Source organism: Erinaceus europaeus, chromosome 3 (genome assembly GCF_950295315.1).
Source record: "Erinaceus europaeus chromosome 3, mEriEur2.1, whole genome shotgun sequence".
In the NCBI taxonomy this organism is placed as follows: domain Eukaryota; kingdom Metazoa; phylum Chordata; class Mammalia; order Eulipotyphla; family Erinaceidae; genus Erinaceus; species Erinaceus europaeus.
Genome location: NC_080164.1, coordinates 40,369,313 through 40,385,047, shown reverse-complemented (window position 1 = coordinate 40,385,047; position 15,735 = coordinate 40,369,313). Strand labels below are relative to the sequence as shown.

General features: G+C 37.5%; 1 non-coding gene across 1 annotated transcript; it reads left to right on the top strand.

The window, feature by feature from the left end:
* The first annotated feature begins 12,678 nt into the window (after positions 1–12,678).
* LOC132537901 (U7 small nuclear RNA) lies at positions 12,679–12,737 on the top strand. Its single transcript, XR_009549314.1, has one exon. It is a non-coding gene; the product is annotated as a U7 small nuclear RNA (small nuclear RNA).
* Positions 12,738–15,735: the final 2,998 nt, after the last annotated feature.

Below are 15,735 nucleotides of genomic sequence, written 5' to 3'. Positions count from 1 at the left end.
ATTACTGGATCATATGGAAGGTCCATGTCTAGCCTTCTGAGAGTTTTCCAGACTGCTCTCCACAGAGGCTGGACCAATCTACATTCCCACCAGCAATGTAAAAGGGTTCCTCTGTCCCCACAACCTCTCCAGCATTTGTTGCTGCTGTCCTTTTTGATGTATGCCATTCTTACAGGAGTGAGGTGGTATCTTAGTGTTGTCTTAATTTGCATTTCTCTGACAATCAGTGACCTAGAGCAGTTTTTCATATGTTTGTTAGCCTTTTGGATCTCCTCTGTAGTGAATGTTTTGTTCATATCCTCTGCCCATTTTTGGATGGGCTCATTTGCTTTTTTGGTGCTAAGTTTGCTGAGCTCTTTATATATTTTGGTGATTTTAGTTCACTTTTTTAAATCAAATATCTACATCAGAATTTCGTGAGATGACAGTTATCATTTGAATTTAAAGATCGATCTCAGCTATCCCATATTAGAATATATCTATAGAGAACCAAAGAAACCTGTATTATTTAAACAAGTTTCTACAAAAAATCATATATATATATATATAACTACATATATATCAAAATGTGTTCATGCAATTATTAAGATACCTACTTTATAATTATATTATAAAGCAATGACCATTGTTATTCTCTAGCTTTTGTGTTTATTCATTTACTTTAAAGAAATCCATATAATAAGTCAAAATGTTATGGTGTCTAAGATGTTCTTTACACCAATAGTAATATTAATACTTAATAAATGCCATATCTATAAATCAGATAATGAATACAATTCTATGGAAAAGAAACATTATAGTCTGATACAAACATCAAGGTAGATACTGGAAAAATAATAAATTATTCCTGTAAAGATAATGAAGTGATATAAATTTGTATGTCAAATCTATTTAAACATAATACTATTGAATATTAGAAAAAAGTCTAATATGTGGAGATAATGAAATTATTGATCATTATTGTCTTCATTAATACTTTGACAGTAATATCTTTTAAAAAGGCAAGTTTAAAGAAATTTATGGATTAATAATCAAATTAGACAGTATTGATTTTTTTGAGTTGTGTTCAACACAAATATATATATACGTAGGAACCATTATTATTTTTCTGAGTGTCTAGAGAATACTTTTAATTTACCTTTCATTCAATATTTACAGAAAGAACAAAGTTTAGGAATCAACTATTAGAAGGAAAATGGAACTACTCTCTTCCCTGATCCAGCCTTCTTGTCCTTTTTCCAGCCATGCCATTATCTCCCCAGACAATAACTTGTATCCACCTGCATATCAGATATCATGCTCAGAAAAAGAAAAAAAGGGAAAAAATCTAGTATAGTCATGGGCTCTTTGGAGTATAACTAAAATAGGACTACTAATTAACTTCTTCTTCTTCTTCTAGCATTTGCTCTTCTTCCGTAGCCAGTCAACAGCATCAGGTTGAGCCTGATGTAAAGTTTCGAGACCTCCTTTGAATCTGGAGAGGTGGCAGTCGTTGACTATGTGGGTCATAGTCTGTCTGGAGCCGCAGGGGCAGTTCGGGTCGTCTCTGGCTCATAGCGGCGCACCGGCCATGGCCTGTTAGATAGCGATTGAGGAGGGCCCAATCATAACGTGCTAGGTCAAAGCCGGGTTGACGCTTTCAGGGGTCTGTGATGAGGTGTTTGTTCTTTACCTCAGCTGACTGCCAGCTCTGTTTTCAAGAGACTAGAACAGAGAATTTCAGTGTAGGCGTAGGGGACCAGATTGGGTGACGAGACGTCAAGTGTTGAACAGGGTGGGCGAAGATATCCGCGTATATTGGCAGGTCTGGTCGAGCATAGACATGGGAAATGAACTTAGATGATGCCGCATCCCGACGAATATCTGGCGGGGCGATGTTGCTAAGAACTGGCAGCCATGGAACCGGGGTGGAATGGATGGTTCCAGAAATTATCCTCATGGAGGAATATAATTTGGAATCGACCAAGTGGACATGGGGGCTACGGAACCATACTGGGGCACAGTATTCTGCAGTGGAATAGCATAATGCCAGAGATGATGATCGTAGTGTGGAAGCGCTCGCGCCCCAGGAGGAGCTGGCCAGTTTTGCAATGATGTTATTCCTCGTGCCCACCTTTGCTGCAGTTTTTATGAGATGTTTGTGAAATGACAGAGTGCGATTGAGAGTAACGCCAAGATAGACTGGCTGGGCTTCATGCCGGATTCTCGTATCGCCAAGCTGCACATTAAGCTCACGTGAGGCCGAGGCATGGTGTAGATGGAAAACAGATGATACCGTTTTAGCAGTGCTAGGGATTAGTCACCATTTTTTACAGTAATCAGATATCAGAGACATGTCTTCTGTGAGTGTTTCCTCGAGGATGTCGAACTTGGATGCCTGAGTTGCACAACAGATGTCATCGGCGTAGATGAACTTACTTGAAGAAGTTTCTGGGAGGTCATTGATGTAAATATTAAATAGTGTAGGAGCCAGAACAGAGCCCTGGGGGAGGCCACTTGAGACAAGTCTCCATCTGCTAGACTTGTCACCCAGATGTACCCAGAATCTTCTGTTTTGGAGAAGAAATGATATAGTGTTGGCCACCCATGGAGGCAGGCATCTTGAGATCTTGACCAGGAGACCACGGTGCCAGACCATGTCATAGGCTGCTGTGAGATCAACAAAGACAGCACCCGTCTTTAAATTCTTCTGGAATCCATTTTCAATGTAAGTTGAGAGGGCCAGGGCTTGTTCGCAGGTCGATCTTCCTGGGCGGAAACCAGCCTGGGCGGGTGATAGGAATTTCTCTGTAAGAGGAGAAATACGTGACAGAAGCAGCCTCTCAAGGAGTTTGTAACTACAAAATGGAGACCCCCCAACTCTTTATCTGAACTATTCCAGCCTTTAGTTTCATGGTTAGTAAACAATTTGGTTGGCTTTAATATTAACTCATTTTATTTCAGCCACCAGGTTCCAGATGCTAACATGAGGCCAACCAGACTTCCCTGGACAGACAACACCACCAGTGTGTCCTGGAGCCCTGTTTCCCAAGAACCCCACCCCACTAGAGAAAAAGAGAGGAAGGCTGGGAATATGGATAGACCTACCAACACCCATGTTCAGCAGGGAAGCAATTGCAGAAGCCAGACCTTCCACCTTCTGCATCCCACAATGACCCTGGGTCCATACTCCCAGAGGGTTAAAGCATAGAAAAGCTATCAGGGGAGGGGGATGGGATATGGAATTCTGGGGGTGGGGATTGTGTGGAACTGTATCCTTCTTATCCTCTGGTTTTTTGTCAATGTTTCCCTTTTACAAATAAAAAAAATAGAAAAAGAAAAAGAAAAATGTCAAAGTCAGGAATGTTAGAAGTGTGAGAAGGGGAAAAGCCTCAATGATGTGAGAGTTTAAGACAATAGCTGGATTAGAGTCAGTGGTTAAGAATATTGTGGCTGCCAAGTTAACAGATTGGTTTTTTGTTTTGTTTTATTTTGTTGAAATTCACAAAGTAAATCTTTTCTTTGCATTGATAAGTATTTGTGCTTATCTTATTATTATTTTTATATTTTTAATTATCTGGTATTTTAAAAAATATTTTATTTATTTTTGAGACAGATATAGGGAGAGAGACAGACTATTCAACTCTGGTATATGTCGGTGCAGGGGATTGAACCTGGGATTTTGGCACCTCAGGCATGAGAGTCTGTTTACATAACCATTATGCTATCCCCCTGCTCTTAAATAGTTTGCTTATTTTAATGAGAGAAATCCAGAGCGAAAGACAAGAGAGAAAGACTAGAGCACTGCTCTAATCTCTGTTTTATGGTGGTGCTAGAGATTGAACATGGGGCTTCAGAGCCTCATGCATGGGAATCCTTATATAACCATTATGCTGTTTCCCTAGCTCTTTGAGCTTATTTTAAAAAGAAGAGGGGAACTGGGTAGGTACCGCATTGATTACTCAAAATAACGTTCATTCCTGAGGCAACAAAAATCTCAGGTTTAATTCCCAGCACCACCACAACAGTGTTCTGGTAAAATTAAAATATAAAATTAACTTAAATTTAAATAGACATAAGAGGGGGTAATTGAAAAGCAGAAGATAGATTGATGCAGAACATAATTCTGTAAAATCTTATATACTATTCTGCATAATGTAAATTTACCAGGCAAAGTTAGGGACTTGCATAAGAAGGCCCTTTGCCTGCCATGAGTCTGATAATGACTTGTTTCCTCAACACAACACTTGACCCACTTAGACTTCCCATTACATGAGGTCACTTAAGAAGGCTTACTTATTTTTAAAATTTTCTTAGATTTTTAAAAATTTATTTATTAATGAGAAATATAGGAGAAAGATAAAGAACCATACATCACTCTACTACATGTGCCACTGGGGATTGAACTCAGGACCTCTTGCTTGAGAGTCTAGTGTTTTAGCCACTGTGCCACCTCCTGGACTACAAGAAGGTTTACTTCTAATGGCAAAATGATGTGAATGAGTTTTTATCCACTTAGCCATCTTTTAAGCATAAAAAGTAATTTTTACTCCCAATTATAGTTATTAACTAATCTAGTTCCTCCATATTTCATGTAAATAATTTATTACAAAAGACGTTTAAGGGACAGTTCTCTAATCCAAGTATCAAATCAAGTCTTCATGTTCATGTAGTTAAACAGCATCAAAATGACATAGATTCTGAGAATAAGAGACCTGTTGGTGACATCTCCTCAGCATGTTGTATTCACCTTGCTCTAGGTGGTAGCACCCACTAAAAAGTCCAGAGTGTGGAATACACTCAGCAATTCATGCACAGAAAACATAACAGAAAATCAGACTGAGAAACACCAAATGCAATTATCAGGAGTAAATTTAATAGAAATGCTTGCAAAATGACTGGGGGCAGAAGGTGAGAACAAATGTATGTGTGGCAGCGAGCATAAGAGGATGTGTGTAGAGTTATAGAGTGTGTGAGAGCATGTCACTGAATTTGTGTATGCAATAGAGTGCTGAATGTGTTTTTGTCTACCCTTCTGTGTGTGTGTGTAAGAGTATGTGCATCAATGTAAGTGTGTATGTGTGTGTGTGTGTGTGTGTGTGTATGTGTGTGCGTGTGTTTGTGTGCATCTCTGTATGTGCATGTCTCTGTGTGAGGGCAAGTCTAAAAGGATATAATTTACCAGTACCTCAATGTGTTTCTGTATGTATATGTGTGTCTCTGAATGTTTGTAAATATGAATGTGTTATTGCTTTGTAAGCAAACAAATGGTCAGTGTGTGTGTATGTACATTAGTGAGGTGAAGAGAACTGTAATGGAAGATAAAAAAATACACTATAAGGTGGAAGAAATAGCATAATGGTTATACAAGAAGATACACTACAATGAAAAAAACAAGGACAAAAAGAAAGGGACTTGAGAAATACTATTTTTGCCCACTAATTCAGATATCAGAATTGTATTATAGAACAAGGAATAAACTATGGCATCTTACATGTGAGCCATGATTTTTGCTGCATGATCAGAGTAAGAATACAAATATCTTGGCCATTCTAGATCAGAGTAATTAATCATTTAAACTGAGGGTTATAATATTTGTATTATTATAAACATCTTAGAATCATTATATGAAAGAGACAGATCAAGAAAGAAAGATTTTGAGAAAATTCAGAAGAAAAGTAGGGTCTGACTAACCTTCACTCAACCTTCATCAATAAGAAGATTGTCTTTTCAGAACAGAAACAGCCCCACTTAGGAGCAAAGGGTGTGAACCCCAAGCCCCATGTGCTTCTTTGTCCAGCTGTCCTTGTTCACACTGAGATACACATCACACAGATAAGGAGGAACAATGGAGGGGGCAGTGTCTCCCCAGTTACATCTCCTGTGACATTGCAGAAAGGAACATGGGGAAGTACCAGTTTGGCATTTTGCCACCTAATCAAAAAATAGATTCTCACCTCTGGATAAAGCATTCAGATCTTCACACATTTTCATTAGGTTCACTTTTCCAAAATGGCATTGATAAACTTCTTTCTCTTTAGTGGCTATTCAGAGGACTGAAGATAACTGAAGTTACATAGCTATAACCTAAATAAGCATTTCTCTTTGAGAGATGATCTTGATAAAATATTTCACAGGAAAATTCTCATCAGAGAATATAAGGACATTTATTTAGACATTAGAAGTAGGCTATAAAAAGATTTTTTGCCATGGGCCAGCATAATAACTCACTTAGATAGTGCATGTTTTGCCATATGGGTGACCCAGTTTCCTGTCCCCACTATACTGATAGAAGCATTGGTAGTGTGGTTTATTTCTCTCTGCCTCTCTATCTCTGTTTCTATATCTACAAAAGTCAGGCTCTAATAATGATAAAACAAAAATTTAAAATAGTTTTGTGAGTTCTGTATTGAGGACTCCATAAGAATAAATGAATATTGCTGACCTAGATTGGCTAATATGATTAAGGTTACTGTGAAAAGTCAAAGTGAAAAGTCAGCCACAAAATAAATATTAAAATTGAGAACAAGAAATTGAAATAGAGAGGGAGAGAGAAAGACATGTGCTAGGTTTTTCCCCCGTAGGTGAAAAGCCAGGGCTTGAACCTGGATCCTTACTCGAATCCTTGCACTTAGTACTATGTGTACTTAACCGGATGTGCCACCGCAATATTTTTCATTGATCTCTGCATTGGAGTATCACACTGTTCATAAATCATGATTTTTTTTTCATGTGTGTCTGGGGGTAAAATTCTCTATTTTGTTCTGTTTTTTCATCTATCTTATCAGTCTACAGCTTGAAAATAGATCTTGATTTTGGGTAGCTTAAGCCTTCCAGTTATGTTTATGTTCTCTTGGGATTCCTCTGGTGATTTTTCATTTCCGTATTAATTTTGGAAACTATTTTTTTCAGTGTTTTCTTCTCTAGGGGCTGGAAAGATAGCTCACAAAGTAGAATATATTTTTTGCCATGCACTCTCCCCAGGTTCAAGCTTCTGTCCTATATAAGAGGTGCTGTTGCACCAGAGAAAGTTCTGGTATGTGGTGATAACCTCTTTCTGTCTCTCTCCCTCCATTAGAAAGTGGGAAAAATGGCAAAATCCCACATGTATGAGGCCTGGCTTTATAAACAAACAAATACACTTCCCCTCCCAGTCCTATAATAATACAATAGTAATTGCATTATTTCTGCAAATCAGTGTGAGAAAAATTAAATATAATATTGATTTTTTAAGTCTTGAGCATACTAAATCTCTCCATATATATATATTTGTTAACTTAGTAATGTACAGATTTCAGTGTGAGAATTGTATGCACTTTTATTTCATTCATATAGCTGATGCATTCTAATGCCATTATAAATGTTATTTTCTGTTTATTGTTGCATAATATAAATGTGATAAATCTGTGCATATATGATCATATACCTGGAAGTTTTTTTTAACACTTTAATTTTGGTAGTTCATCTGTAGCTGCACTCTACAGTTCTATACATCTAATCTTGAAATGTGCAGAATAGTGTAGTTTTAGCCTTTATATCATCTTGATCTCTGTATAGACTCTTCAGACATCAAAGATGTAAAGAGTTTAATCTTTCCTCCATCTACCTTCCCTTTTAGAATCTCTTTTTCATTCTGAAAGCACACAGAAACACACAGGCACACAACATGGATCAAAACCATTTGTGCACATAGATAAAATAGAATAATAGCAAACAGACAAAGTACATGAGTATTTTATCATGTGAAAATGAGGTCTTAGATTTTCTATTGCTTCCCTTTTATGAGCATGGTTAATTAGAAATTCAGTAAGATTTTATAGGTGAAATAAATGATATGTGGTGTGACTAAGAATTGTCTACTATCAATTTGTATATTTGTAAATTACATTTGATAGCTGCTAACAAGGTTGTATAAAGGCTTTATCTGCATATGAACATTATTCTGTGTCTCAGAAATGAACAAAATAATCAACACATTTATGGTCCTTACTCTTCTTATTCCTGTTATTATTGATTACTTTTTTTTAGTCTTTTTAATATTTATTTATTTATTTATTCCCTTTTGTTGCCCTTGTTGTTTTACTGTTGTAGTTATTGTTATCATCATTGTTGGATAGGACAGAGAGAAATGGAGACAGGAAAGGAGACAGAGAATGGGAGAGAAAGACACCTGCAGACCTTCTTCACTGGCCATGAAGGGACGCCCTCCCTGCATGTGGGGAGCCGGGGACTCGAACTGAGATCCTTAAGCAGGTCCTTGTGCTTTGCGCCACGTGCGCTTAACCCTCTGTGCTACCGCATGGCTCCCTTTTTTTTAGTCTTTTCATAGTAAAGGAATACAAAGGAATACATATGGGAGTGATGTTTTATTTTAAGTTAAAGAAAATGCATAAAAATGCTTCTCTCAAAAATTGTTAACTATATTTGTAACTTAGGGATATGTTATGACATCACAGACAAAGTAGCATAAAATATTGAATTTGAATAAATACCATTTCTAAGTTACTCATAAACTTCAAGCTGTCATCATGAAAACAGGAATATTTATAAAGGATGAAATGTATGATTTAGTGAGACTAATAGTACATATAAAATTCTTTATGATAACTACTGTTTTGTAAAAACAATAGTTACCAGGACAATTAGTATAGCAACTTGGGCTCCTCTTGATCCCTTGTTCAGGACAATAGGCCCTGGATGATACAAAATGACTTGGAAATTACTCATTTCCTGATCAGTATTATTTGATCCTTAGAAGATGATAGGGGGTGGGGGTGATAGGGACAGTACTATAGGAGGCAGAATAAAGATATTGTGAAGAAAGTTGAGATTAAACTTGTTCAGAAGTAGGAGAATGGATCTGTAGTGACATCAAAAGAATGAGAAACATTTTCCCCCTTTTCACTCTTTCAGTTTCCCCATGTCATGTTCAAATACATATGCTACATCAACTATGAGGTGGCAAGTAACTGAAATGGAAGCCTGTCAAGAAGAAATAAAACAATAATTTGATCTAATATAGACACAATAAACAAAAAGTAGTCAAATTTGTAACAACAGCAAACTAACTATGCCACCAGGCTTTTAATCGTTTTCTTTTAAAATTTGCCATCAGATGTCCTTGGAATACCAGAAGTCTTAAATTATAAAGTACATTAAAGATAAATTTAAAAATACGTTTGTGTCCATAATAGATAGTTATGAGTTATATGGAGAGAAGTCATGGTTAAAAAAAATAGCATGGCAAAAAAAATTGTCCATGATCCTTCACTGTGATATGGATAGCCAAAAAAAAAAAAAAAAAAAAAATTACAGGATTTTATGATTTTTTTTTTTTTTTTTGGCAGGACAGTTTTCAGCTCTGTTTTATGTTGGTGCTGGGGATTGAGCTTGGGAATTTAGTCTCCTCTGGAAGTCATTTGCATAACCACTATGCTGTCTCCAAGTCTCTATGATTTATTTTTATTTATTTATAAAAAGGAAACATTGACACAACTACAGGATAAGAGGGGTACAACTCCACACAATTCCCACCACCAGACCTCTGTATCCCATCCCCTCCCTTGATAGCTTTCCTATTCTTTAATACTCTGAGAGTATGGACCAAAGGTCATTGTGGGATGCAAAAGGTGGAAGGTCTGGCTTCTGTAGTTGCTTCCCCAGATGAACATGGGCGTTAACAGGTCGATCCATATTCCCAGCCTGCCTCTCTCTTTCCCTATTGGGGCTGGGGTTCTAGGGAATCAGAGCTCCAGGACACATTGGTGGGGTTGTCTGTCCAGGGAAGTCTGGTTGGCATCATGCTAGCATCTGGAACCTGGTGGCTGAAAAGTGAGTTAACATATAAAGCCATGCAAAGTGCAAGGACTGGCGTAAGCATCCCGGTTCGAGCCCTCGGTTCCCCACTTCTAGGGGAGTCGCTTCACAGGCGGTGAAGCAGGTCTGCAGGTGTCTATCTTTCTCTCCCCCTTCTGTCTTCCCCTCCTCTCTCCATTTCTCTGTGTCCTATCCAACAACGGTGATATCAATAACAACAACAATAATAACTACAACAATAAAACAAGGCAACAAAAGGGAATACATAAATAAATAAATATTTTAAAACTATTTAAAATATTGAAAAAAATATATAAAGCCAAACAAGTTGTTGTTTAATCATGAAGCTAAAGGCTGGAGTAGTGCTGATGAATATTTGGGGGTGGGGTCTCCATTCTGTAGATAGCTAGTAGGCACCCCTTTCCAATATTTGGGAGCTACTCTCTTGCCAGATCCAGCTTTCTGGTTCTTTTTCCAGCCATGACATAATCTCTGCAGACAATAACTATGGTCCACCTGCATATCAGAGTTCAGGCTCAGGTAAAACAAAACAAAACAAAACAAAACAAAAAAAACTAGTATAGCCACAGGCTCACAGGCCCTATGATTTTTTTTTTAAACTGGAGCTTTTGGTGATGGGGGGGCGGGGGTTGAACCTGGGACTTTAGAGCCTCAGGTATAAGAGTTTCTTTGCATAACCATTATTCTATCTACCCCTTCACACACACACACACACACACACACACACACACACACACACACACACACACACACATATATATATATATATATATATATATATATATATATGAAAAACAGATTACTTGGAGTGTTAGTGGTAATGACTTACTTATGTCATTTGCTAGCAGTTGTAATCATCTATTTAGATATCAGTAGGAGGTCAGAAAACATAGAATTTAAGGACTGAAGGACAGATTGAGGACAAGAGGAAAGGAGATGCAAAGAATGATGATGATTGTCTTTATAAAGCTATACCATTCGCATTTCTATCTGACCCTCTAGGGGAGAAGCAGGAAAAAATAGTTGAGGAGTATGTACTGGTCATGATTCTCCATAGAAACTGAGTCAATGGAATAAATAGAAAGATAAATTAGATTAGATGGGTTGTAGGAATTGATTCCATAATTATGGAAAACAAAAATTCCCATGATCTTCTATCTAGTAGCTTAGAAGCTAGTGGAATATTTCCAGTCAAAACCCAAAGGCCAGAATACCAGGGGAAGTTGTGGTTACAATCTGGGTCTGAATACCTGAGAACCACAAGAGCTAATATCTGAAAGCAAGAGAAGAGGGATGGATGTTCTAGCTCAAGTAATAGATTATATGTTTCTCTTTCTGCATCCTTTCCTTTTATTTATGTTCTCTCTGGATTGAATGGTGCCCATCTGCACTGGGAAGGTTGATTGGCTTTACACACTCTGATCCAGAAGCACCAACACAGATATGCCTAGAAATAATATTTCTAGATGAGCATTCCTTAAACCATGTAAACTGACACAATCTCAAATTAAGCATCTCAAGGTTACAGCCTATACCTTAAAATATATGCAATCTAATAATGAAAGAGCAACCTCAATAGGAAATGTGCATGGATGCACATATTAGTAGTGCAGGTATAACACTAGCTGAGCAATTAAATGTGAAGATCAACCACAACCAAGTACTCATAATCCCAGATATACGGTAAAAGTGTTAGATAGGCGTTTAGTCTCCTACACCTAGAAAGTTTTTGAAGGCTGCTTGCAAATGTATAAAAGAGTCTAGAAGGCCATTTGCACATTAATCTCTGCATTTTCTTCTCTTTTATTTTGTCTAAATTAAAACTAGAGTTATTTGTCAAAATCATCACTTTCAAAAAAATTACATTATTCCATCAATGCCTATTTATTGTCCTGAAAGCTTCCTGTGCTTAGTGTTGCTTGTCATTTTAGGTACATTTCCTTAAAATTTGATAAAGCCCATGAATTATCTCTCCAGATTAAAATAAAAGAAGAAGAAGCACTTATAAATATACAACCTATGTATACTCTCTATCTTACTCTACCTTTTCCTGCAATTGCACAGAGCTAAAGCCCACAGCTCTGTTCTAGGATTTTATATCTTGCTAGTGAATCATGAATTCTTTGGCAGGAAGATGCAGAGCACCTGATGTCAAAGAACTGATGAGCTCTACCAAATAATCAGTTCCTAGACTGAGCCAATTAACAGTTTTACTTACAAAGAAATGGATTACTCATAGCTTCCATAGGCAGCTAGATTGTGTAAAGTAGCATCTGACTTTTTTCTCACCTAGCTTGATCAAAATATATGTTTCACACTTTGTCTAAGTGACCTATTGATTTTTAATCATTTACTTTATTGGCAACAACTGGGGCTAGAGGCAGTAGAGAAAATAAATGCTGATCAGTAAAAAGGAAGTCAGGTTCTAGGCTTGACACTAATAACATGTATGACTTGGGAAAAGTCACATTTCCTGCCAGGACTCAGTTTCCTCACCTTGAAAGTCACAAGTCTGGAGTAAGTGATTTATGGTAGCTATCAAAAGTCAGAAATCAGAAGACCTCAACATCCCAAGAGGCTGTTAGCTGGAATATGAGGGCTCCCAGGAGTCCAAGTGGACATACAGTCCATCTGTGTAGTTATCACTTTCATGTTACCTTGGAAAATCATTTAATCTCATATAATCCTCAAATGACTTTTATGTCACCTTCTCGACTATTAGACAAGGATGACTTACTTCCAGTGTTAAACGTGTGGGCTAAGAAAATAAATGTAAGAACTTATTTAATTCTATCAAGTGCTAAGCACTTTGTAAACAATTGTTACCAAGAAGGTAGTTACTACTTTCAGAAGAGCTATTCATAGTGTTACAGCTCTTTTAGAATTTGTCTAGCAGGTCTTCCGGTTACCGGAAGACCCCCCCCCCCCAGGAAAAAAAAAAAAGAAGAGCTATTCATAAAGAAAAAAAAGGGGAATCAGAATTAATATTATTTTTAGCACAGATGCATTTTTAGATAGGCTATGACAGTAAGAATGATGGGGGAATTGCATTTTGCATGCAAGTATGCATATCTCCATTTATATACATGTGATGTATGTGCACACATGTATCCACACCTGTACATGTTCATGCACATATATGCATCAGTATATATGTCTTATATCAGTTCTTTTGGTTTGTACCCTGTTGTAAACCACATTCTGAATTCTAGGAAATTTAGCCTTTTTCTGTTCTACCCGCCAGTCACTTTCTTCCTGCTCCCAAATGCTAATATTTTCAAGCTGAAAGTCAATTATCTTGAGAGTTAGATATAAGTGATCTGATGTGATTCTGATTAAGACACCAAGTTAATATTTTCTGTCCCCTGATGCTTTGTTTCCCTTCACTCCATTCCACTTCCCACAGAGCAGTTGGGGTTAGCTTGAACACATGCATATCTAGTATGTTCTCTCTTTGATCACTCCGTTTCTCCAGAAAACACAGTACTAGTGTCTGTCCTGATGTCAGGGCTCTGACTCAGTCTCTCACTCTCATCAGTTCTACATTTCCTGTCACACCACATCACTGGGGGACTCCATGTGGCTCCCCCATGTACCATGGCTTCCCTCCTGTGGCCTAGTTATAAGAAATTATTAGAATAAGGATTGTCTTAATGATTATATCATAACTAGATATCAGCAAATACTCTATGCCCTAATAAGATGCCATTGACAGATACCAGAGTTTAGGATGACAAGTGTACTTTTACATGAAGGGTGTACAAGTCAATCAATAAAAAGGTACTTGTTCATTAAATGAAATAAAAAAAGTTTCTTCAATAAATGGTTTTGAAAGAACTGGGGTGAGACATGTAGAAGAATGAATTGGACCACTATATTTCACTACACAGCCACAGGTAAACATCAAATGGATTAAAGGCTTAGATATTAGACTAGAAACATCAAATATTTAGAGAAAAACATTGGCAGAACTCTTTTTAATGTAAACTTTCAAAAAATCTTTGATAACTCAGATCCAATTACAAGGGAAACAAAAGCAAAAGTAAACCAATGCAACTACATCAAGCTGAAAAGCTTTTGCACAATAAAAGGAACCATGGCTAAAGCAGAGACTCCCCATAAAAATGGAAGATCTTTACATGCCAGGCATCAAAGGGCTAATAACAAAAATCTATAGAAAGCTCACCAAACTCAACAACAATAAACAACCCCATCCAAAAATGGGTAAGCAAACAAATCCATCCCAAAGTAGGTAGAGGATATAAATTGAATCTTCTTACCAAAAGAAGAGATCCACAAGGCCAAGAGGCACATGAAGAAAATTCTTCAAGTCTTTAATTGTCAGAGAAATTCAAGTAAAGATAATAATGAGATACCAGTTTATACCAGCAAAAATATCATACATTAGACAGGACACTAATAATAGCTGTTGGCAAGGATATAGAGAAAACACAACCATTTTACATTGCGGCAGATGCAAATTGATCCAACCCGGTAGAAGGCATTTTGGATACTTTTCAGAACATTACAAAAAGGACTTAACTGTGGCTCAGCAATTCTTCTCCTGGAGATATAGCCAAAGGAAAAGCACACAGTATCCAAAGAGATCTATGCAGAGCTGTGTTTGTAGCAACACAATTTGTAACAACTCAATCATGGAAGCAACTCATATGTCCAAAGGCAGATGAGTGGCTGAGAAAGTTGTACTTTCTCAGCCACTCATATTCACAATGGAATGCTACTTAAAAAAAAAAAAATAAATATATATATATATATATATATATATATATGATGGGGTTGCTGGGCCGTAGCTCAGCAGGTTAAGAGCACATGGTGCAAAGCTCAAGGGTCAGCGTAAGTATCCCAGTTCTAGCCCCCACCTCCCCACCTACAAGGGGGTTGCTTCATAAGCGGTGAAGCAATTCTGCAGGTGTCTATCTTTCTCTCCTCTTTTCTCTGTCTTCCCCTCCTCTCTCCATTTCTCTCTGTCCTATCCAACAACATCTATAATAATGATAACAACAAGAGCATCAAAAATGGGAGAAACGGCCTCCAGGAGAACTGGATTGTAATGCAGGCACCAGCCCCAGAGATAACCCTGAAGGCAAAACAAAAATAAACAAAAAAACCACAATGAAGTCATCCCCTGTACTTCATCCTGGATGGAATGTAAAAGCATTATGTTAAGGTAGATAAATAAAAAAGAAAAGGACAAATATTCAATTTTTTCACTTCAGTGGAAATTGAGAAACAAACCAGAAAAGGAGAATACAAAGCACAAAGCAAAACTTGAACTGAGAAGGGTGTACTGGGGATAGGGTGGTGGTGTACTGGGTGAAGCACACATAGTATGAAGCACAAGGACAAGTCGTTCAAGGATCCGTGTTTGAGCCCCCCACTTCCCACCTGCAGGGGGTTCACTTCAAAGCTGTGAAGCAGATGAGCAGATGTCTATCTTTCTCTCTCCCTCCCTATCTTCTCCTCCACTTTCAATTTCTATCCTATTGAAAAAACCAAAACAGTGACATGAGTCCTGATTCATAGTGCAGACACTGAGCCCTAGCAACAATAAAAAAAAAAGTGGGGGGGGGGGCAGTGTAGGGATACTGCACCAAAGCAAAAGATTATGGAAAGGGGTGAGTTGTGAGGGAGTGAAAAGGTTCATTGGAGTATTGATGTGACCATATGGCAGCATTCATACTGTAAACCATTAGCCTTCACAAAAAGAGAGAGAGAGAGATAGAGAAAGGTGCTTGTTAGCTTGGTCTTAGGACACTATGATGTGTACAGCAGTCAGAACAATAGCCTTTGATTACTAGCATCATCACTGTGATGTGTTAGCTCAGGGAAAATCTCTGAGGTAAGGTAAATTCTTCTGTTTGAACAAGGGTGGATGTATTCTGATGGTAGTTTTGTGGG